This window comes from Heterocephalus glaber, unplaced genomic scaffold, assembly GCF_053883595.1.
Source record: "Heterocephalus glaber isolate CG9 unplaced genomic scaffold, H.glaber_assembly_v1.0 deba00001463, whole genome shotgun sequence".
Lineage (NCBI taxonomy): Eukaryota > Metazoa > Chordata > Mammalia > Rodentia > Bathyergidae > Heterocephalus > Heterocephalus glaber.
The window spans coordinates 3,074,457-3,099,881 of record NW_028258310.1 but is presented as its reverse complement, the minus strand read 5'-3'; the positions used below and the strand labels follow the sequence as shown (position 1 = coordinate 3,099,881).

Below are 25,425 nucleotides of genomic sequence, written 5' to 3'. Positions count from 1 at the left end.
TATTCTTCATGGAGTACCAAAGGATCTAGAAGAACCAATTCATAAAAATGTAAATGAGATGGCATTCAAGAATTTTTCTATAATATTCACACTCATTAAACCCAGTAATGTTTCGATGTTTTGCTGATTGAAAGCAAAAGGAGCCCAGTTCTTGCTCAAGTGCTGGGAAGTACTCATAACCACGCCCTAACTGACCTTTGTTCCGAAAAGCCCATTTTCTCTATCCCAGCATCCATTGCTTGTACAACAGACAGGAAAAGCAGGTTGAACTCACTCAGACCAAGACTATTTTCATAGATGTATTTGTATCTTTTATTGATCTTCCCTCAGCCTTTAACTCCATAAATACAAAAAATTTCTAGACTAACCTGATATTAGAGGCTGAAACAGAAAGTACAGAATTGGCCAAATTTGTTATTTTTCACTTGGATAAATGATCTCTATTATTTACATAGCAACAATGGTTGTCAAACTTCAGCCTCCACCAGTCACCCGCAAGGTGTGGGTTATACACAGACTGGGAGCCTCAGCCCAGAGTTCTGCCTGAGTGTGTCTAGGATAGCTCTGAACATCTGCAGTTCTAACAAGTTCGTAGATGGTATGATGCTTCTTTTTCTACACTTTGGCAACCACTGAAAAAGTGTGTTTTCCAGCACAAAGTCAATGATTAACTGGGTTATAGCTAACAAGCCCAGACTGCAAACTCACTAAGTTACCCTGATTTTACTAGAAAGACAAATTACATACACATAAACACACAGGAACACACACAAAATTTATATAAAACTAGACATTGACTAAGTGATTTAGAAAGATCATTTCCAATGACATGGGTCATGGACTGGTAAAACTACTTGAAATTTTTCTCACCTAAGTAATTGTGGAGTGCTCTATTTAGACCTTTGATTAAATATTCATTTCTATATTTTTCATAAAAAATAGCAATCCCAACTTGCATTTTTTCACTTCTACTAACATTACTGGTTCTATATTGTGTGGTTCCCCTTGGTTTCTTCATTCAGCCTTCACTGCAATCAATGGGGAAGCTTTGTCATTCCTATCTGACAGATCTGAGGACATGGCCAATGGAGATTTGGAAATACTGTTTTAGATGTTCTACAAGTTAACCTTGAAGTAAGCCAGACTATCAGGCAGCACTGTCATTCCCTGACGGATTTCTTTTACTTCTCTATGCTTGGACATTAGGCAATCAAACACCTCGAGAGAGACCTCAATAAGAAACAACCTGGCAACTCAATTGCTATTTTCCTGTAAGGACACTGTCAGGGACATTGTTTACTTCATTACAGGGTCTCCTTTGTGCTTCATTCTCTCAGATTTCAGTGCCAGGAAAAGTTGTTTTTCTCCTGAACATAGGGTTTGATCTTACAGACCATGTAAATCCAGGTAAACACTCCTTCAGCAAGTATACAGAACCTGCCTTCACTTTACTTTTACATCTTTCAACATTGCCATAATAATATTTACTTTTTTTAATGTTTTCAACAATGAACATGACCAAGACAATTTCAGGAAACCAATAATAAACTTTGAGTCAGTTTAAGAAAGCATATTTCTTGCAGGAAGACACTTGTGTTTCCACTAAACTGGAAAACAATAGAAGTAGAAATAATTATGGGGTGAAAAATGAATGAATAGGACCTGTATAGGCTGAAAGGGCCACCAGAAATGGTATACACCAATGATTGAGAAAGACTTTGCAAACTATTGCTATTGTGCTGTTAGTATTTATATGTTCTCCTCAATTTCATTCTTTTTTCTTTGGTACCGGGGATCCAACTTGGGTCCTTGTGCTTTTGAGGCAGGCGGCGGAACCACTGAGCTAAATCTCCGGCCCCTCCTCAATTTCATTCTTATTCCTCTTCAGTACTTCCTTTGCATACCTGTTACCTTCACCAAAACGCTGTGTTTGGGGCTTATTTCTTAATTATTTGATCAGTGAATAATAAACAGTGATTTTGAATAAGGTAGTAGGAGGAAAAGACTGCACAAGGCTCTACAACAGAATGTGAAAAAAAATGAAACCCAAATGTGTTTAGTCAAGATGTTTTTCAAAACTGTTTTAAAAATCCTGGATGAGGTTATAGCTTAGTGGTAGATCTCCTATCCAGCATGTACTGGGTTCAATCCCCTGTACCACACACAGACACACAAATCTTATCTGGCCACCTACAGCATGCTGATCATAGAATCGGCATGGAGATGTACAAGAGGGAAAGGACAACCACCCCTTGTGTTCCAGAAAAACACAATGCATCCTCAGTCTAATGGCAATGAAACATTAGATAAACTCAAACTGAGGAATATTCTACGGAATAAGTGGCCAATGCCATTCAAAACATACTGAATTAAGATTCTCAACTTTCAGTTTCTGTAAGGAGACCCAAGAGTCATAAAAATAAATAGCAGAATCCAAGATCCTGGACTGGACTCTGAACAAAGGAAAATGACCATAAAAGGTATAAAGGTTTGTAGATTAGATAATGAATTGTATTAAACTTACTTTCTTCATTTTGATCATTGTACCATTGTAAACTGAGTGAATATCCATGTCCTTTTTTTCTTTTTTGTGGTACCAGGGATCAAACCCAGGACCTTGTGCTTACGAGGCAGGTGCGGAGCCACTGAGCTAAATCCCCCACCCAATGTTCTTGAGCCATACACACTGAATTATTTTGGACCTACGAAGAAACTGTGCCAACATTTCGCTCTCAAATGATTTAGAAAACTATAATCATATAATCACCATACAGGCACAGGATGTATATTTATCTCATGTTCACTGTGCAGAAGAGTAGTGATAGGGTAAATGAAAGGATAGATGGGTGGATGGATGGGAGGATAGAATATTAAAGCAAGGACCAGGGATTTAGCTCAATGGTTCCACCACCTGCCTTGCAAGGTCCTGAATTTGATCCCCAGTACCAAAAAAAAAGAATTTTAAAGCAAATGGGCAAAAATATTAAAGTTGGTGAATCTGGCTGAAGGGAATATAGTAGTTCTTTGTATTATTATTATTGAAAATTTTTCTGTTTGTTTGAAATTATCATAAATTTTAATGGAAATAGCCACACAGTACGCCTTTCCTACACAACAGTAGATAAAGTGTTGTTTGTGATGTGGCAAAGCACATAGTTGCAAAATACGGTCATCTACATAACAAGCCTAGTCATCTTTAAAGCAGGATGCCTGCTGAAAATCACTTCCTTTCATGCATAAACTTGATGAATTTTTTTTATTTAAGCACTAGAGTTTATTATTCACATGATAAAGCTCTCATGTGGTAGCAATGTTGTGCACACCATCTTTAAAGCATGCTTAGAAATCGAAAAGCCCTTCTTTCTGTCTTCTAAAAAACATCAGAATGTACCACAGCATAGGCGTTTCCAACTGAGTCACCTATTCTGTTTTCTCTATCTAACAAGGGTAGCACAATTACCATCCAACAGACACTTATGGTTGTGTGGAAAACATTAGCACTGGATTTTTCCTGGCAAAAAAGAACATTTGTCCTTTTTCATTCTTGAATGTTTTTATGGTGACATTCCTCAATCTGTGTGTGCGCATGTGTGTGTGTGTGTGTCTGTGTGTGTGTGTGTTCTACTGCTTTCTTTTCCCTCAAAGAGATCCTCCAGTGACATTGAAATCTGCAGTGGCATTTTGTTGGCAGAAGGGAAGCCCTCTTCTCATTTGCAAAATGCATAACAATTTGATCATCCTCAAACTTCTAAAAGGTTAATTGTGCTCTCTATGAGTACTGAATGAAAACCTGTTCTATCCATGCCCAAATGAAGCCCACAGGGCTCACTCTCCCTCCAGCTCAGCCAGCAGACCAGTCCTTCCGGCTGTCAATTAACCACTATCCACTCTAGATCTGCAGATGTTCTCATCCTAAAACTGACAGCCCTCATTTGCTAGAGCTGTGTGGTGACTTTAACAATTTCTCATCAGGAAAGTGTTATTTGGCTTTGGGTGTGATGGAAAGAAAAGAGAAACAAAAAGAAAGAGAGAGAAAAGAGAAAGAAAGATGTTGGATAACTGAAACTTCATTTCACTTTCAAGATTTCTATCTGAAAAAAGAATAAAACGATGAACAAAAATGCAAAAGGATAAAGGTAATAAAAATCATCAGTATAAAAATTTAAAACAAATGTAAAGTATTTAAATGCTGCTGAACTCAGAAACATTAGACCTTTGGTGATCTGTCAGTTTTCAAATAAATTACCTGTCTGTATACTCTGTCACAAAGCAATTTACTTCAGCACATGGTTGGGACAGTCATATCTTACCCAGAAAAAATTCCACATCTAACCTCCCTCCCTTTAAAATTTTGGAGCTGCTACTATTTCGTGCTCATAAACAGCCTCTTTAGTCAGCAACTAGAAATCATACCTTAAAAAAGCAAGTCTAAGAGAGTTACATTTCATTTTTATTGCAAGAAACTTCATCTTTCAAAAGAAAGGAAAGGCAGAGAATGGCAATGGGGGTGGGGTGGGCCAGAAAATCTTGTTTCTGCCTGATATTCATAGCTCTCTGTTTTAATAACTTGTACAATTTCACATAAGCCAATCAAACTTTATTATATGTGAAAAGAAAAAAAGAAGAAAAGTTGGAAAGAGTAATATATTTTTGCTAAAGGAAACATGTCACTGTACAACAGCTTAGATATTTTAGCAATAATACAATTACCAAGACACCACACAGAGCCTGATCTTTTGAATAGGCAGAGGCATGTGTATAAAAAAGGTCTCTGTGAGCTTTATCCTATTTCTTCTGTACAGCAGAGTAAATTCCACTGGGGGATGAAATAGCATGTCTCTTATTTCTACATCAACACCTCTGCAAGAGGCCCCACTGGAGACCACAGCTTTCTGATGATTTCATAAAATATAAAATAATTTTCACCAGCAGCACTATTGTAAAGAATACAGCTTTCTTCTTCTTCCCAGATTTTGTGCATATGTGTAAAAATCTACCTAACAAAAATGTACCACGTTAGCCATTTTCAGGTGTACAGTTAGGTGGCATTAGGTACACTCACAGTGCTGCACACCATCACCACCATTCACCTCCAGAGTATTTTCATTATTCCAAACTGAAGCTCTGTACCTGCTAAACAGTAACTCCTCATAAGCCCGTCTTCCTAGCCCTGGTAATCTCTGATCTACTTTCTGTCTCTATAAACTTACTAGTCTAGGTACCTCATGTAAATGCAATCATAAAATGTTTGTTTTTTTGTGTTTGGCCTATTCACTTAGCACATTTTCAAGATTCAGCTATGTTGTAGCATGCATCAGAATGACATTTTCTTTTTTTTTGAGACTGAGTATTATTATACTGTATATCTACATTTAGTTCATCTGTTCATCCAGTGGTAGCTATGTGAGTTGTTCCCATTTTAGGGCTCCTAGGATAAATATTGCTATGACCATTAATATACAAGCATCTGTCTGAGTCCCTACTTTCAGTTCTTTGGAATACATACCTAGAAGTGGAATTAACCAGTGTTTAGATCTCATAGACAATAATTATGTAGTCAAGCCAATATTCATGTCATTATATATAAGCTATAAAAAAGAAAAGATATTTTAGTAAATACAATAAAGATAATTTAGTAAATACAATAAAGCCTTGCAAGCATAATTCATTCCAGAAATATTGTTGTAATCCAAAGCACTTGTACATCAAAGCAAAGTTCTTCATGAGAAATAGTGGAAACTCAGATGATTCATTCCACAACCCAAAAATATTCATATAAAAATGATTACAATACTGTAATATAATACAAAATAATAAAGAAAATACAAAATGTAAAGAAAAATAAACAAATTTATCTGCACTTACCTTTGAAAACCTTTGTGGCTGGTATGAGGGAGACAAGACAGAGGAGGGTTGTTGTGTAGGACGACTTTCACTATCACCCGTGGAATCACTGCTGTCTGTTGGCTCAATGGAATCTTTCTTTTCACGCAACTTTAACAAAGAACTTATTCCAACGATACTTGCTTTTGCCTCCTTTTGAAGTGTTCCAAGAAATATGACATTGTATCATGGTTAAAAAGATTCATCACTTGTACTACTACACCCTTGCTCCAGTGATTTTTTTTTCTACAAAATTTTGCAGTTTCCCACATTTTACACATTTCCCTAATCTCATTCGAAGTGAGGGATTCCTCCGCCTTTTTCTCCTCCTCCTCCTCTGCAGACAAGATCTTCTCCACAATCTCTTGCTGTTGGGGGACGATCACTCCTAATCCTGCAGTAAAGTGGGGAGAGAGGAGAAGGAGAGGGGAGAGAGTTGTGATTATGTGATGTTCGGCATGATGTATTGCAAGACATTACTCATTCATCAAGTTAAATTTTATTAGAAATGTTTGCTTGTCTTGATGAACACTCACAGAACAAGTTACTTGCAACCCAAGGTTTTACTATATGGGATATTCATATGCTTGGATTCCTTTCCAAGATTGCTTTTATTATTATCACTTAATTATTCAAATGTTTGTAGGAAGCTATTGAAACATTAGAAAATAGCAAAAGAAACTAACTCTATCCTCTTTAAAATTTTCTTCAAGCGAAAATATAAAGTTTAGATCCAAACTAAAGAATTAACATGGGCTGGGTGTGACAGCGCACACCTGTGATCTCAGCACTTGGGAGGCTGAAGTGGGAGGATCACCATGAGTTTAAGGCCAGCCTGGGCTACATAGTGAGTTGAGGGCCAGCCTGAACAGCATAACAAGACCTTGTCTCAAAAAAAAAAAATTAACATGGGTAATGACTACTTTACTCTGAGTGATAGAGAAAGAATTTTACATTTTTTAAGAATTATCATTTGAGGGCCGGGGATTTAGCTCAGTGGTTCCGAGGCCTGCCTCGCAAGCGCAAGGACCTGAGTTCAATCCCCGGTACCAAAAAAAAAAAAAAAAAAGAATTATCATTTGAGGTCTGGGAATTTAGCACAAGGACCTGAGTTCTATCTCTGGTACCAAAAAAAAGAAAAAAAAAAGAAAGAATTATCATTTGAGCTGAGTGTGAGTGTGGTGGGGCATACCTATAATTCCAGCAATCAGTAGGCTGAGGTTGGAAGATATCTGCAAGTTCATGTTGGCCTGGACAACACAGTGAGACCCTCTCTCAAAAAAACAATCACCAAAAAAAAAATACCATTGGGAGGGACCGTTAACAAGGGTTCCATCTCCAGCTCCTGTATGTCTCTTTTCTCCCTGCTCCAAGAACATTTCCCACTGCCCCCCTCAGTGTCCTTTGGCAAATTGTCCTGCCTTCCTTCTTTCATCCCTCCTACTCACAGGTCATCCTGCTGTTCATCTCTCGGCTAACACTGACTGTTCAAGGCAGAGGCATGTAATCTGAGGAGGACCTATCTATCAACTGGCAGGTTAACCAGGAGCCTGCACACCAAGTGTGGGATTTCATGCAGAAGCAGCACTGACTGGGCTCCTATTTCAGGAAGGGAGAATCAGGAGAGAGAATGAATTATGTCCTCACTGCAAAATGGGGTAAAGACTGTACTGAGACCTCTATGAAGTAGAGTCAGGTTTGGAGGAACATCAGAAGCCAGAGTCACATGTAAGCCTGAGTCTTGAAGGAAAAGAAAAAGATGTTGGAGAAAAAATGGACTAGATACACAAGGAAGAGAAGCTCTCAAGCCCTCAAGGAAGATGCAGGGATGCTGTTGGGCTCACCGCTGGTCCTGGAGCTTGCACTTCAAGGGTTCTGTGTGCTTTTTACCGAAGAATCCCTCCTCAGCTGAGTTAACAGGAGGCCTCTCTGTTCCCTGAAGTCTCTCAAGCCTGATTGAAACTCTCTTCTGTTGCTTTTCCCCATATATCTGCCTCCTTCCATTGTCTCACTATCCTGCTGAGTTCCCTTCTTTCTTTTTTCCTCTTTTCCTCTCTCTATGCCTCAGACATACTGTGAAGGCCCAACCCAATAGAAGATATTAAAAAATTGAAAAGAAACAATAGAGTATTGGGCTTTAAAAAATAGGAGTTTTATTGAGATATAATTCATATACCATAATGTTCAGTATCTTAAAATGTATAATTCAGTGGTTTATTCAGAGTTGAACAATCAGGATGACTTTCTAATTTTGGAACATTTTCATTATCCCAAAAAGAAATCTTTGGTGCCCATTAACAGTCATTCTTCATTCCCTCCTTCTCCTGGGCAACCTGCTAATCTATTTCCTGACCCTATGGAGCTTGGTAATCCAATCGGATACAATAAACACAATATGGACTGGCTTCTTTCACTTGGCACAATGCTCATGGATTTGTCCATGGTGTTGCAGATGTGACTACTGCATTCTGTCTTGTTGATGAATAGCACTCTTTGGTATGGACATGCCACATTTTGGTAATTATCAGATATTTGCGTTGTTTAAATTTGGGGTTATTATGAATAATCCTAGTATGAACATTTGTCTACATGTTTTCAGATCTCTTGGGTATACACCTGGGGTAAAATTCCTGGGTCATATGGTCTAAGTAATATGTACAATTGTCCTTTTGCTTCCCTTTTTTCTGTTCTATCTTCATTAACACCTTCTTCAAGCTTTGCTGCTATCATTTTCTGATTTTCTTCATTTTTCCTTTGTGTGTTGCTGTTTACAGTACACCTTTCACCTTTCCTGTTCTCCTCATTTGCTTTTATCTTATCATCTGAATTGTTTTTATTTATTTATTTATTTATTTATTTGGTACTGGGGATCGAACTCAGGTCCTTGCTCTTGCAAGGCAGGCCTCGGAACCACTGAGCTAAATCCCCAGCCCCTGAATTGTTTTTAAAACTCATCCTTAACTCACTTTCCCTTGTAGCTTTTATGACATTCCCTTTACAATAGCTTCTTTCTCTCCTTGGATCTGAAATGCTTAAGTAAAGCCTGGTTCATGTAGGGGAAAGTAAGGCTCATGTGGAATTTAACCACACAAAGTTGTTCTACAGAGTAAGAATGTCAGAAACAGAAGGACATATTCAAGGGTGCATAGACTGAAGATGAGAATAGCTCTGATGTAAATGTCTATTGTGCTCATAGTTTTATTCCCTTATTTGCCGAGTCTGACCAGAAAGTGTGATGCTGTTGTGCCGTCTCCTCCACCCACTCATCCCCAAACTGCAAATATAATGTGAGTCGCAGGTAATTGCTGCAGCTGCAGCTGTAGAGTATGTCACTATCAGCAACTAACCCTTTGCCTCGGGCACCATATGGACAGTGACAGGTGAATCACCCTGACAAGATGAAGAACTGTAAGTGGATTGAGGAGGCCTTTGACTTGTTCCAGTCCCACCGCTTCCTAGTCGGCAGGCCCCTGTCTCATTCCCACTGTAATCTCCATTCTGAAGCAGAGAAGCACGGATTTTGCTCAGGGAGATGATTCAGTATTTTCCAAGTTTTTGACAGCTGACCAATTAAAAACCAGATGACACCCTTAACAAGCTCTAAATAAGCCAAGTTTCAGAGCAAGCGAAAGCACCAACACCCACACCTACCATTCCCCTTGCTCAGGGTGAATTTGAAAGAAATTCAAAGCTAATTATAATGATGAAATGATGCCGTGATCTTAGATGTACTGGGCAGGATTCAAATCATTATCCAGGAGACAGCAAATCCCATTCATTTCGTTTTTGTTTTTGTTTTTTTTTTGGTACCGGGGATCGAGCTCAGGTCCTTGCGCTTGCGCAGCAGGCGGCGAAACCACTGAGCTAAATCCCTGGCCCCCCCATTTCTTAAACACATCTCCAGCGGACCTCCTATTTACCCCACTTCTTCTGTCTCTAAAATTCTGAAATTTTATTAAATTCTAGTTAGTGATTTGAACCTTGCCCTTTGTCTCTAAAGTCATCATCATCGTCTTTATCATGATAATTCTCACTGAATGTTTCTCACACTTCCATGGAGCATGGTCCTATGTTAAAGAAAGTGGGTGATTTCATATGTAACTTTAAAAGCATGGTTTCAACATTTTTTTTTAGTCAAACCCATGAAAAGATACCATTACAAAGAAATTTGTTAAGAAGCCCTTTGCCAAATCTTTCAGTCTGTGAACGAGGAAGCTGGCATAAGCTTCGTAGAGGAAAACCACACAAGCTTATATTCCTAAAGCTCATTCAGGGCACCATTTTGTAATAGTCATTGGAATTTCTCTGGACTAAGAGTCACTTAAAGAGGCCTGAGTTCAAAATTGACTGTCATTGAACTTAACTTACAATCCTGATAAATACTAGTAGTGCCAGGCAATTGGACTTTTATGGATATAATGGATGAGAATGGTAATGGGATTTGTTTTTATTTTTATTTTCTTTAGAAGCCAATATATCAAATCCTTTTCCAAATAAAGAGCTGAAGCCAACATCAGTAGGGGATTTTCAGACTTTGAATGCATCCTTCTTCCTGTACATGGGACAGATCTAAAACAGACTGTGCTGGGGGCCACTGGGCTTTAGTACAGAGTTGCTATAAAAATGCACTTTGAAGAAGTTTAAGATAGCACAACATGATGCAGATTGCCACCATCCTCGGCACTCACCAAACCTTGCTGATCTGAGCAGAGGTGGCAGGAATGACACCACCAACACCGTGATTTGAGCCCTCCTCGGGAGACTGCAGCCGCTGGAACAGGGATGGGGTGTAGCACAGAGAGATCCAGCAGCACCAGCACCACATGACACCATTGGGAAGCAGGCACAGGGGTTCTCAGTCTCATTTCTCAAATTTTATAGCTAGCCCACATAAAAAATTTATAAGAGAAACCTAGGACATTTTGAGGCAATGAAGGGAAGTGGCACTGTGAGGAATTTTATTTTGTTCTTATCAGGTAAGCAATCATCAGCAGTGAAGCTTTCCTATTATCTGTGTGAATGGCAAAATGAACTGTCACCCAGAACAGTTCCCAGCCCCTCCCCCCATTCCCTATGCCAAATCACCCTTACATTAACACTTCTGCTCTCTTCCCCTAGAGACCACAGTGTTGAAACCAGGAACACCCACCCGCCAGGGTACACCATGCCAGAAAACTGGAACAGACAAATTCTAAATGATGCCAGACACTGAGGATTTCCATCAAGTACTGGCATTTTTACAAATCTCTGGAAAAATATCCAAATGTCTTGATTTATGACTTTATATGAGAGGCCTGTGCAAGTAGACCCTCCACCAGGAGCCAGTCTGGGCAGCTGGGTCCTCAGGCAGTGGTGAGGTTGTGTTGGCAGTGCCTCAGGAGCTCAACCTCTCCTCTTTCTCAATCCAGTGTTTTACTGACAATTGCTTTCTTCACATCCACACTCAAAGCCCTCGTGACAGTATCTGACTGTTTCCCACCATTCACAAATATTAAGTACTGGGCCGGGGGTTTAGCTCAGTGGTTCTGTCGCCTGCTACGCAAGCGCAAAGACCCAAGTTCGAACCCTGGTACCAAAAAAGCAAAAACAAAAACAAAACACAAATATTAAGTAATTCCTGTATGCCAGATACTAGCTAAGGGCTGGGGACAAAGTGATTAACAAAGCAAGTGTGATCTTTACCCTCATGTTAATATTTATAGGAGAAGCGAAATAAATAGCAACTACATGCCACTCAAAAATATAAGTTAAAAATATTACTTATTCATATCCTCCCCTTCTGTATTGGTCAGCTTTCTCTTTGCTGGGACAGAACACCAGACACCCACAACTTAAAGAAGGAAAGGTTTATTTTGGCTCACAGTTTCAGAGCTTTCAGTCCATGGTTAGCTGGCTCCAAGGCAGGATCATCATGGTGGGAGGGCATGGAGGAGGAAAGCTCCTCATCTCATGGCATCCACGAAGCAGAGCATGGTGCAAGAGCACACAGAGAGGAAGGGGCCAGGGACCAGACACAGTCCCCAAGGTCAAGCCCCCCAGTACCCACCCAGACACACCCAGCAGTGTGCTTTACTAATCTCTTAAAGCCAATCAGGTTGTCAATATTAACCATCACATACCCATACTAGTTCACCTCAATGTAACAGCTGGAGAGAGCTTCCTAAAATGGAAGACAGGACTTCTCCCCCCCAGCTCCAAACCTCCCAGTGAAAGATCAAAATCTTTTCATGACCTTTAAGGTTCTGGAAGATCTGGCCCTTTGCTATGATTCTTCCCTCATCACTTACTATTGTGTTCCAGCCATACTTGCCTCCTTGTTCTTTTGCAAAAAACCAAGGCCGATCCTGCCATAGGGGCCCCCCAATCTCTTTCTCTTAGAAGGCTCTTCCTCAGACATCAGCAGTGTCGCCTTTTCTTGGTGCAGTTCTACCAAATGTCACTTGATCAGTTCCAAACTTCCTACCATTTTGAAAAACAAGCCACTTCACCATCAGCACTCTTATGTTTTTGCTACGCTTTAATCTTCTGTATAATTTTTTTTTTTCTTGTACCGGGGATCGAACTCGGGTCCTTGTGCTTACAAGGCAAGCGGCGGAACCACTGAGCTAAATCCCCAGCCCCTTCTGTATAATGTTTTTATCACCTACTGTTCAATATATTGTGGCTTAGTTTTTATTATCTATTTTTCGCCCTCATGTGCAAATGTGAACACTCCAAAGAAAACCCAAGCAGAGGAAAGAGCTATTGAGAAGCTCTGAGACAAGACAGGTCTTGGTGTGCTGAGCCACAGATAGTCAGATTCAGGAAATATTACGGATTTCTCACAGGTAAACATCACCAGACAAGGAAGCAGAGTCCAAAGTGAAAAAAGCAGTAATTCTCCGTGAGTTTTATTTTTATTTATTTATTTATTTATTTATTTTATTATTATTATTTTTTTGGTGCCAGGTCCTTCCGCTTGCGAGGCAGGTGGTGGAACCACTGAGCTAAACCCCCGGCCCTCTCCCTGAGTTTTAAAGCAGGAGCAAGGATCATAAACGTCAAAAATTGAGGGAAGACTCATTCAGGTAGCTTAGAAGGAAGCTAAGGGGCAAAGCCCTGGAGATGCCAGAAAGCAAGAAGTCCCAGGAGAGCCCAAGTAAGAATCTTTTAATTATAATTAGGTGCAACAGGGACAGACCATTAGTGGGTTATAATTTTTTAAATCAGTTAGTACAGAAAATCTTCCAGAACTGCACACTTAGCTCAAGTATTTTAACAAGCATTTGCAATTTTCTTGAGGTACAGCTAAAATCATGGACATCCACACTGGCTTGCTTCTGCTTTTTCTCTTTCTTTCTCTGTCTCTTTCTCTATCTCTTCCTGTTTCTCTTTCTCTTTCCTTTTCCCTTTCGCTCCCCTCCTCCACAGTGCTGGAGATGGTACCCAGTCCTCACATATATGCTAGGTGTCTTAGTTACTTTCTCATCACTGGGACACAATACCCAACACCCACAATTTAAATGAGGAAAGATTTATTTGGCCCATGGTTTTTAGAGGTTTCAGTCCATAGTCGGCTGGCTCCATCACCGAAAGCACAGGCTAGAAAGGTCCATTTCTGGGGAGAGCTGCTAGGGTCCTGGTAGCCAGGAAGCAGAGTCCAGGGAGAAAGAGGAAGGAAGGTGCAGCCTAAGGCCCGCCCCCCATGACCTCCTCTAACCAGCCCCCTCCTAACAGCGAGTTAGCAGCAGTGCACCATAATCCATCGCCTTCCGCAAGTGCATGAAGCTTTGGGGGAACATTACAGATCCAAACCACAGCACCACAGAGCTACACCCCCAGCCCAACAAACTGGCTTTCTTACAAAAATAACATCCAAAACATATCACAAATATTAAAAAACTTAAACACATTTATGAAGCTGAAAGCAAAATATTTCTAGATTTCCAGGATACTCTTCTTCCCAGTAGTCATAATGATATCCAACATATCCAATCAAATGTATTTCCTTTAGAGCAACTCCATGGTATCAAATATTTTTAGAATTTTAAGCTTAGTTTCCATTTGAATAACAAATTTCTTTTCCTAAATCATTTTGGTTCCCATAAAATTTTATAATTACAAAAGCAATTACAACTCATATAAACAGGTTCAAGAAAAAATAATGTAACCAGCTTTATGAAGCTTACAACTTAAGCTGTATAAGAAAAAGGAGGGGCTGCAGATTTAGCTCAGTGGTTCTGTCGCCTGCCTTGCAAGCTCAAGGACCTGAGTTCGATCCCCAGTACAAAAAAAAAAAAAGAAAAGAAAAAGGAATACAGACCGCACAGTAACTACCGTTCAGCCCTAAAATAATCACACTCTCTGTGGTGCTTCATCTTGATATTTAGCATCTAAGACCCAGGTCCATGTTGACATACTTTTTTTTTTTTTTTTTTGGCTTGAGATCTTTTAAATTTATTTGAAAGAGAGTATTTTGGTTGTTAATGTACATTAATTATCACAGACTTGGAAGCTATTGAAAAACAGAAAACATTTAAATAACAATACAACCATACAAAAATAATTACTGGTAATGTATCAGTGTGTTGTTGTCAATGTTTAAAAATATGGAACGCTTCACGAATTTGTGTGTCATCCTTGCGCAGGGGTCATGCTAATCTTCTCTGTATTGTTCCAATTTTAGTATATGTGCGAGCAACATGCTGACATTCTTAAGAGGATGTAAACAAGTTAACATCCGCTTATACCTCAGTCATTTCACTACATATATTTTATATCTATTCTCTGCAAGGTCTACAACAGCTTGAGAGGGAAGAATAAAAAAAATAAAAGAATGGGGAGGGATGTTGTCGACCTTGAAAGGTCTCTGCTGTCATTGTACAACTTTGCTGTTATTAACTGACATTGGTGACTATTTTCTTTTGTGCTCAGTGTTATGCAAAATGCGTTGTATCCATTATCTCCACTTATCTTCACAACATGTTTTGAGGCAGACACAAATATCATTAACTCTGTTTTCCAGGTAAGTCAACTGAGACTGGGAACCACTTAGTAACTGGCAGAGCCACGATGTGACTCCAAGTGAAAGCTGTGGCATTTTGCCTCTTTGCCCTTCATTATGACCAACAACTAGATGACAAATCAGTCTTTCATCTGTTGCACTCCAATAAGCATTTATATTCATTTTTCTACTATCAGGACAGAAAGTTTCTCTTAAATCAGTGGCTCCATCTGAAGTTGTCACCAAAATGAATAAAACTTAAAAACTTGTGAAGTCTGTGGAGGATGCACTGAGTGTGTGGCTTTGTGCTAGAACCCCAGGGACTGAGTGAGTCTTGGGTAGCATAATTTCAATGGCCTTGACCAACCAACCAGGCTATGGCATGACCAAAGGGCATTCTGTTTCAAAGCCAAGGTGAACACACCTCTTCATTTAAGAGTGAAATACAAATTATATTACTTATACTTACAATAGCAGGACTTCTCAATTATTCAAAAAAGCTAGAGTAGAATAAAAGAAAAAAATGAACAAGTCAAAACATTAAGTAGTGGTTATGAGCAACTCCTAAGATATCATTCATTTAACACCAAGATTTCTTTAATAATGATAAAAGTGTCATGTACTGCATTGATAGTTTTATTGTTGTTGTTGTTATATTTGTTTCTTGGTTGGTTGGTTCATGGGTAGGTACTGAGGGTTGAACCCAAGGATGCTCTACCAGGGAGCTATATCCTATATGTACTTTTTATTTTTTATTTTGAGACAGGATCTCACTAAGTTTCCCAAGATGACCTCAAACTTGCTTTCCTCTTTCCTCAGTCTCTGAGTAGCTAGAATTACAGCCATGAGGGCACCACCATGCAGGTTAGCATGTATAGTTTTGTAATAAATAAATAAAACACATTCACCAAAAGTAATTTTGATACAGAAATCATGCGATAAAAGCAAAAAAATCCTACTAGTCAGTGATAATCACCACTAACATTAATTTGTCCATGATATTCTACATTTATACATAAAATTTTGATGACATACTGACATTTCTCTGTAAACAATTATCACCTCAGATTTTCACCTTTGTGAAAGGGTATGGTGTGTCCATATCAGGCACCATTTCCTCAGGGTGTTTCAGGGACTCTTCTCCACAAATAACAACTGTAAGTAAAGCAAGCACCGTGATGCAGGTACAGCTCTGTCCTACGGCAAACATCTTGGCATTTAGACACAACCTGTCTTACATTTCTCTCTTGTGTGCATCCATATGTGGTCCCCAAATAAAAATGCCTGCTTTTGGCGCCTGCTCCATAGAATTGATCAGTGCTTAATTAAAATGGATTTCATTGATTAATTGCACTGAATTGAATTGAGTTGAATAGGGAGAGTCACATGGGAATTGCGCATCTCTCTTATGGCTGTGTCTCATGGACTTGACAATAAAATAAAATAAAAAAAAAATCCCTTAACACAGCAAAATCTCCTAAAATTTCAGACAACATTGTACAGTTTTATCCAAATGTTCAAAATATGGGCCGGGGATTTAGCTCAGCGGTTCCGGCGCCTGCCTTGCAAGTACAAGGTCCCGAGTTCAATCCCCGGTACCAAAAAAAAAACACACACAAATGTTCAAAATAAATAAATTGCACAACCATGACTCTTTCAGTGATTGAGTGGATCAGAGAAAAAGGATTCTTTTTATAGTCTTCATAGGTAGCTGTATTACCTTTATTTTCAGGGCAATTTATTCAGGACCCCTCCTGTCTCTCAGGAGTTATTCCTATTCTCCATTCTATTCTTTTTCCCCAGTAAATTTTCCTGCTCTTAACTTCTGTTATTCCCTAGAATTCATTCTTCCACTTTGGGGCCATGAACTCAGCTTATCTGACGTCTAGCAGGTTGGGGGTTACATATTTTTCCCTATATCACCTTGAAGGTCCCACCAACATAATTGGAAGAAGGTATGAGTTTGCTCTTGTTTCATATTTTTATTTTCACATGTACTACTTTCTTGTACTTTAATCTATGCCTGAAATCCTATCCTTTGTAAGAATAGAACTACTGCTAATAAATAAATCGTGAGACTTACCCTTAGAAGGATTCAGGAAATTTGGAATAAAATTCTCTAATTGTTAAGCCTACCATGACTTTTCTTTGATGGGGCCTGACACAAGATTGTGAGATATTTGGATATTCTGGCTCTTTTCTCATTCACTCTGAAAAAAAAGAGGACGCTGTGTCTGGTAATTGCCACTAGTGATCCCTAATGTGGCCTTCTTTATGCAACACCAGGGAGGTTTTAGAAGAATCTTTTTTTTTTTTTGGTACCAGGATCAAACTTGGGTCCTTGCCCTTTTGGGGCAGGTGGCAGATTTTAGGAGCTAAATCCCCGGCCCCATTCTCTTTTTTATTACTTCCTCTGGTATGATATTTTTATTCCTGCTCTAGGTAGAAACCAGAATTCTTTAATACCTGGCATGATATGGTGATTGAAATCCCAACAAAGGATTCACAGTGAAGAGCACCCTGATACTCTGGAGAAATAAGCAACTATGGTATTATCCAATATGGCAAGGGAAGGAGAGGTGTATCTTATCTGAAAAGCAATTTCAATAAATAGAATGGGGCCTGGGAGCAAAAAAGATAAATCAAAGTGCTTTCATCTATAAAATTAGACAAACAAAAGCAAGGAGACAATGTAAACCCCTATGGCGGGTAACTGGCCACCATCTGGCTTCCATAAATCCCTTGAAAGTGAAGAAAGCACTTCAAGTGCTAAATGGGACAACAGTTACAGCCCATATGTTAAGATCAGCATTTACAAACAGCCACACCCTCAATTTCAGTTCTTTGCAAATGACAGCAAGGACAGTTAACTGTTTCTCAGCAGTCACTCTCCCTTACCTGTTGGCAGAGGCCAGGCTGGACTGTTTCTTTGAAGGCACCATGAACCCAAACATAGGATTTTATTTTTCAGCCTTCCTTGAAGTTAGACGTGACTTTGTAAAGAACTTCTGGCTAGCTGGGTGTGGTGATGCTTGCTTGCAATCCCAGCTACTGGGGAGGACAGGAGGATGGCAATTTCCACACTGGGTGGCTTAGAGAGAAACCACCACTCTGAACCCCATGACAGCAGGAAAATGGCTAATGATGGAACACCTAAGTATTGTCTAGCATTTACTAGAGGTCTTCCTGAAAGGCAGGAAGGTTCTGTTTCACCTTGAATGTGAATGTGTAGACCATTCTGAGAGAATTTAGAGCAGAAAACTAGAAAGAAACTTCCAGTCTTCAGCTCACTCCTCTGGATTTGCTCTACTTAGAAGAAAATTAAACTTTCATAATGTTTAAACCACTGTTATTTGAAGGTTCACTGCTCTGTGCAACTGAAAGTAATCCCAACTAATACAGATTAGAAAGAAATACGAATTTATAGAATGCCCCAGCAGTCAGAGAAATCAGCCAGGGTTTACACAGATGAATGGAAGGGAAGTGAGTTCCAGGTGAGAGTCTGAGTCAGCAAGAGGAAAGGGGGTGGGAGGATGGGACAAGGAGTGCAAAGTCAGAGGCAACAAGGTGAACTCTCCCCTGCTGGGCCTGAACAGTCTCCTAAAGCATTTCAATTCAGTGAAAATTCAGATCACCACCATCAATTAATTCTTTGAACCAGGCATAAGCTGAAAGAGACTTATTACATGCAGGTTCTCAAGAAATGTATTTCAATTTTCATTTCACATCATTTCTTGTAAACACAGACAAACTCTAAGCCTTTGCCCTTGAGATACCCACCCCCCTCCCCCACGCCCGTTGGGAATTAACTTGAGCAGAGCTCCCATCAGCCGCTCAGGTGTTGCTGAATGTACTCATTATGAGGTTTTGTTCTTTGTGTATAAAGCACTTGTCAACTTTTTTTTTCTGCTTCAAGAAACAGAACAGATGATATTCACAATGTGAGACACCCATGGGCATCCCCAGAGTGAGAAGAAATTCCCAGCTTGCTAACTGTTACTCCATCATTTTCTGCCCCACTCAAGAAAGCACCTAGGAATTAGAGTGAGAATGACATTATTATAAACGACATAATGATGTGACAACTTTGAATTTGCTTTACTATATAAAGATATTAAAGCATATCAAATATTCATAAATAACTAGTCTTACTTAAAGATAATTTGTCACAACCCTCACGAAAACAGCCTCAACGTGCTGAGACAGCTCAGAGAAAGTCACTCATTTATAAAGCCTTTCCTCAATGATTTGCAAGTCTGAGAGTGGCTCCCAGCATACAAAACCGTTCACCAGGTAAACAGCCACATGAGTTTCTGCATGCAAATGAAGTCTGAATAAAAATCTCTTTAATGATAATAATGAGGATGCTGATCAGAGCCAATTATTTCAAGCTTCGTAATTTGTATGTTAACTAAACATCCTCATAATTAAGCAAGTTAGCCTAGGGAAACACCATTCATTAAAGACTCTAGTGTTTTTTTACTTCTGAATTTTCTGAAAATATTCCTGGGAGTAGGAAATGAACTTGTCTGTAAGCAATTGGAAGCTGAAAAGGAGAACTTAAACAAATTTGAAGTCTTATATGTTGTTTTAACTGTAACCACAAGTCTGGATGTAAGCTATCAGAACTAGTAATATGTCCCCAAGAAGCAGGTAGGGAATCCAGTCTTTTTATATTTCAGCATGTCCATAAGGTGAGCCTATGACTTTAGGATCCCCATATGATTGCTGTAGTTAGTAACCTCATTTTGAGCACCAAAAAGGGGAAGACAAATGGCAGAGGCAGCTACAAGTTGAGTGTTTCTTTTTTGAAGGGCTTGCTTAGAAGCTCTACCTAACAATTTGTACTTACATATTAGTGTCCGCCCACTGTCATATGGCCACTTGGAGCTCAAAGTATGGTGGGGAGTAGTGAGTGGTGAGGAAGAAGATGAGAAAGTAGGGAAGAAAGGGGGAAATAGTTTTCACTGGGCAAAAATTAATAAATTAATAAAACAAGGGTTATATTAAGAAGGAAGGTAGGGAAAATTGATACAGAGTTAACAACCAGCAACATCTTTTATCTCCTGGTCCTCACAAGGATAAAGGAAGATTGTAATTAAAAAAATTATAGAAGTCTCATGGGGACAAAAGTAGTCTATGTTCTAGTTCGCCAACAGAAGCGATCAAAACCCTATTTGGAAAACAATCCATAACATGGAGATGAATGGTGATCTCACGTTGGAACAGAAGCAGAGTTAGAATCCACATCTGGAAGGCAGTGCCCACAGCCATGCACAGATGCATCTGGGTGACAGTGCAGACCTCGCTAGCAAGGGCACGGGTAGGGGATGGCGGTTCTCTTTCTGTAGAAGATGAAAGAAGACAGAAATATAATTCTTACTATATTAAAATTTTCTTTGTTTCTTTGTATCATTCACTAATATTTTCAATGATTCTTGAAGTAAGCCTAGACAGAGATTATCCAATTTTTTGAAAATAAATTGCCTTAGTGGTTGAAAATGGCCAATAAAAGCAAATACAGTGTCATCATTTTCTGTATTCTACAGAAAAATGACTCATTTCCTGGTCTGTAAGTTTCATGCTACACTTTGACATATTAAAAAGGCACATAATAATTCGTGATTTTCTTATTATGTGAGCATAGATACAAAAATTAGAATTAAAGACTCCAACTGTCCTACTAAACTTGTTTTCTGGTTTTGTTTTTCCAGTTACTAGGGATCAAACTCAGGACCTTGTACTTTCAAGGCAAGTTCAGCACCACTGAGCTAAATCCCCAGCCCATTTTCTGGTTTGTTTTTGAGACAGTCTCTCCCTATGTCACACTGGCTGGTCTGGAACTCCCAGTACCCCCTTCTCAACCTTCCCAGTGGCTGGGTTTGCACGTGTGTCACCACACTCACCTCTTGTTAGACTGCTTAACTGCTATTTGCCAGTGGAACCACTCAATATGGACCATTGTTTTCCTCAACCTTTGTTCAAGCATGCTAAAAATGTTTGTCCAGAATGCACAAATACAATTAGAGCCAACATTCAACTCTGGAAAGATCTTATGTTCTTCAACATTTATGCTGAAAATTCACATAAATATACCCCTCATCTTTTCCCTTTTATGAAGTAGATTGGATAAACCAAAAATGTAAAATGCTTAATGAATCAAGTACATGTTCAAAATTTATTTACAGGTCGGATTCACATGCCATGAATTTCATTTTTCATGAAAACATTATATTAAAAAGCATAACAGACAGGTGTGGTGGCACACACCTGTAATCACAGCACTTTGGAGCCTGAGGCAAGAGAATCTCCTCCAATTTGAGGCCTGCCTGGACTCCATGGTGAGTTCAAGGCCAGCCTAAACTACATAGTGTGATCCTGTCTCAAAAAACAAAATGAAACCAAAAAACAAAAGCATATCAAACACATCTGTTTTAAAGAATAAGATAATTAAACTTCTGGGCCACTGTAACACCGCCCCCAGCACTGAGGAGCAGAGCTGTCCCCAGCACAGAGTAGGTGAACCTTCCAGGCTACCATAACACAGTCTCCAGCACAGAGGAGGTGAGCCTCACGGGCTCCAGCAGCACACATTCCCCCCACCCCCCCAACCTGTTAAAATGAGAAGACATGTAAACAGGTCTCAAAACAAGACTTCCAGATCACCTAAAGCAATCCGAAAGGGAAACAGGATGGAACAATCTGATGCTCAAAGAGGATCTGGAAAAAATGAAATCAGAAAAAATTTCTCAGATAACAGCAGAGATTGGGCCCATAGTACAAGACATGATTAATAAATCTACAGAGGAGCTGAGGAACATGATGGAATCCCAACATAGGAAACAAATGGAATCCATAAAACAGATGCAAACAGATTTCCAGGAGATTAAAAACTCCATTGAAAGTTTATGAAGCAGAATGAGCCAATGTGAGGACAGAATTTCAGATATAGAAGATAGGATTGCAATTAGTGACCAAGAGAAGAAAAATTTCTTTAAAATTGTAAGGGACCTTGAGAAATCAATCCAGTAACTTCTTGACAATGCAAAGAAGAATAACATAAGACTGATCAGAGTCAATGAAGAAACAGGAGACAGTGCAGATGACATAAAAAAACTGTTTACAGAAGTGATGGCAGACAACTTCCCACGTAGGGGGAAAGAACTTGACATACAGATAAGTGAGGCACACAGGACTCCAACTAGCCTTGATCAAAAAAAAAAAAATCTACACATGGTCATATATAAGTTAAGATTCCAGAAACCCAACAGAAGAACAACATTCTACAAGCAAAGAAAACAAACTAATCACATACAAAGGAAAGCCCATCAGAATCACAGCAGACTTCTCAACTCAAACCCTTCAAGGTAAGAAGAGCTTGGAGTGACATATTTCAAGCCCTAAAGGAAAACAGACTCCAAACCAGACTGATGTACCCTGCAAAACTATCTTTCAAAATTGATGGAGAAATAAGATACTTTCATGACAAAGAGCACCTTAGGAACTTCATGAATAGCACTCCAAACACTCCAAACAAGCACTCCAAAAAATTTTAGACAATATCCTAGGAAAAGACGAGGATCACAACCCCAGAAAGCACACGTAAATGAATCCATGCCGCACAACAAGAAATTAAACGCAAAAGGGGAGAATCCAACAAAAAGAAAAGGTCGTGACAATGATGAGTCAATATGTATCAGTTATAACCATCAATGTTAATGATCTCAATTTACCAAGCAAAAGAAATAGACTGGCAGAATGGGTCAAGAAGCAAGATCCAACAATATGCTACATACAAGAACACACTTAATTCAAAAAGAAACTCATAGACTGAAAGTTAAAGGATGGAAAACAATCCTCCATGGGACAGGAACCCCAGAAAAAGCAGGAATAGCTATCCTCTTTGCAGATTAAGTGGATTTCAAACCAACACTGATTAAGAGAGACAAAGAAGGACACTACATCCTTGTAAAGGAACAATCCAAGAAGAAGAGATGACAATCATAAACATATATGCACCAAACACTAGTGCACCCAACTATATAAAACAAATACTAATGGACATGAAAAATCAAATAAGCACTAGTACTATAAGAGTGGGGGATCTCAATACCCCACAGTCACAAATAGATAGGTAAATGACAAAACGCTAGAATTCAACCACACTCTTGAACAAATGAACTTAACATATGTTTACAGAGTTTTCCACCCCACAAAATCAGAATACACATTCTTTTCAGCTGCACATGGGTCATTCTCCAAAATAGGCCACATACTTGCTCATAGAACTCGCTCATTTAAGTTAGTGCAAAGGAACTAAAGTGATCCCTTGTATGTTATCAGATCACAATTTCACGATGAAATTGGAGATCAATAGCAAAAGATACCACAAGAATCTCATAAACACATGGAAATTGAAAAACACACTTCTCAATAGCCAATGAGTCACAGAGGAAATTAAAAAAGAAATCAGGCAGTTCCTACAATTATATGACAATGAAAATAAAATACATTGGAATCTATGGGACACAATGAAAGCAGTCTTATAAGGGAAATTCATAGCAGTGAATACTCATATTAGGAAAACAGAGCAAGCCCAATTAAACAATCTGAACCTCAAGCTTCTAGAAAAAGAAGAGCAGGACAAACCCAAAGCTCATACAAGGGAGGAAATTATAAAGATCAGAGCACAAATCAATGCAATGGAGACTAAGAGAATGATACAAAAAATCAATGAAGCAAAAAGTTGGTTTTTTGAAAGAATAAACAAAGTTGACAAGCCCTTAGCTAACTTTATCAGGAAAAGGAAAGGCCCAAATCCATGCAATTAGGAATGAAAAGGATGAAATTACAATGGACCCAGGAGAAATCCAGAGGATCATCAATACCTACTTGGAGAACCTATACACCAATAAGATGGAAAACACAGAAGAAATAAACAGATTCCTTGAAAAGTATGAATTACCAAAGTTGAACAAAGAAGACCTAAAAATTCTTTTTTTGTTGTTGTTGTTGTTGCTTGGCACACTTTAGGTATACAATACATTTACATTTATCACTGGGTACTTGTACCTGTACATGATGTATATTGGTTCTTATTTTTTTCCATTACCTAGGCGCCCTTCATCCCCTCCACCCTTCCCTATTTACATTGACTTCATTTCCACTTTTTTTCTTTTCTCATAATTTTTCCTTTCCCTTCTTTCCTTTCCCCCTCCCCTCCCACCACCCCTACCCCTTTGGGGCTTTTCTTCCTATTTCAAATTATCAAATATTTGTTTTAATGATTTTCTTATTTACACTTTCAGTTTCTCATAGTGGAGAAACTTTTCAGTATTTACACGTGTGTCCTATTTACTTCACTTAAGAGTATGGCCTCAATATTCATCCATTTAGCTATAAATGTCTCTAGTTTGTCATTCTTTATGGCTGAGTAGTACTCCATTTTATATTAAAAAAAAAAACCACATCTTCTTTATCCAGTTTCCAGTTGATGGGCACTTGGGCTGCTTCCATGCTTTAGCTATTACAAACTGTGCTGCTATAAACATGGACGCACATATATCACTGTGGTATGATTCTTTTAATTCTTTTGGGAAGATATCCAGCAGGGGAATAGCTGGGTCAAATGGGACCTCTAGCCCTAGTTCTTTGAGGTATCTCCATACTGATTTCCACAGTGGTTGCACCAGTCTGCAGTCCCACCAACAATTGAGAAGGGTTCCTTTCTCCCCACACCCCCACCAGAAGGTATTATTGGTTGATTTCTTGATAGCAGCCATTCTTTCTGGGGTGAGGTGGAATCTCAGTGTTGTTTTCATCTGCATCTCTTGAATGACCAGTGATGTTGAACATTTTTTCACATATTTATTTGATTCTTTTACTTCCTTGTCTGAGAAATGTCTGTTCATTTCAGATGCCCATTTTTGAATTGGGTCTTTGAATTTGGAGGGTCTGATTTTTTTCAGTTCATTATAGATTCTAGATAGTAGTCCTTTGTCTGAGGTACAGCTGCTAAAAAATTTTTCCCACATTGTAGGTTGTCTTTTAGCTCTGTTGGTGGTTTCTCTTGCAGTGCAGAGGCTTTTTAATAAGATGAGAACCCTGTTGTTGATTCTTTGTGCTAGTTCCCATGCTACTGAGGTTTTGTTCATAAAGTCTTTTACTATGTCAATGTCTTCAAGGGTTCTACCTAACTTATCTTCCAGCAAGTTTAGTGATTCTGTCTTACTAAGACCTAAAAATTCTAAACAACCCAATATCAATCAATGAAATTGAAAACATAATTAAAAACTTACGAAGTAAGAAAAGCCCGGGTCATGATGGCTTCACTGCTGAATTCTACAAGACATTTAGAGAGGAACTACTGCCACTACTGTTTAAACTCTTCAATGAAATTAAAAGGGAAGCAATGCTCCTGAATTCATTCCTGGAAGCAAGCATCACATTGATCCCCAAAGCAGAGAAAGATCCAACTGAAAAAGAGAACTATAGGCCAATCTCACTAAGGAACATCGATGCAAAAATCCTTAATAAGATACTGGCAAATAGAATGCAGA

At 39.0% G+C, this 25,425-nt stretch overlaps 1 non-coding gene across 1 annotated transcript; it reads right to left on the bottom strand.

The window, feature by feature from the left end:
* Nucleotides 1-14,465: 14,465 nt before the first annotated feature.
* On the bottom strand, nt 14,466-14,572 carry LOC147826638 (U6 spliceosomal RNA). The gene has a single exon (XR_015438874.1). It is a non-coding gene; the product is annotated as a U6 spliceosomal RNA (small nuclear RNA).
* Between the last annotated feature and the right edge of the window lie 10,853 nt (nt 14,573-25,425).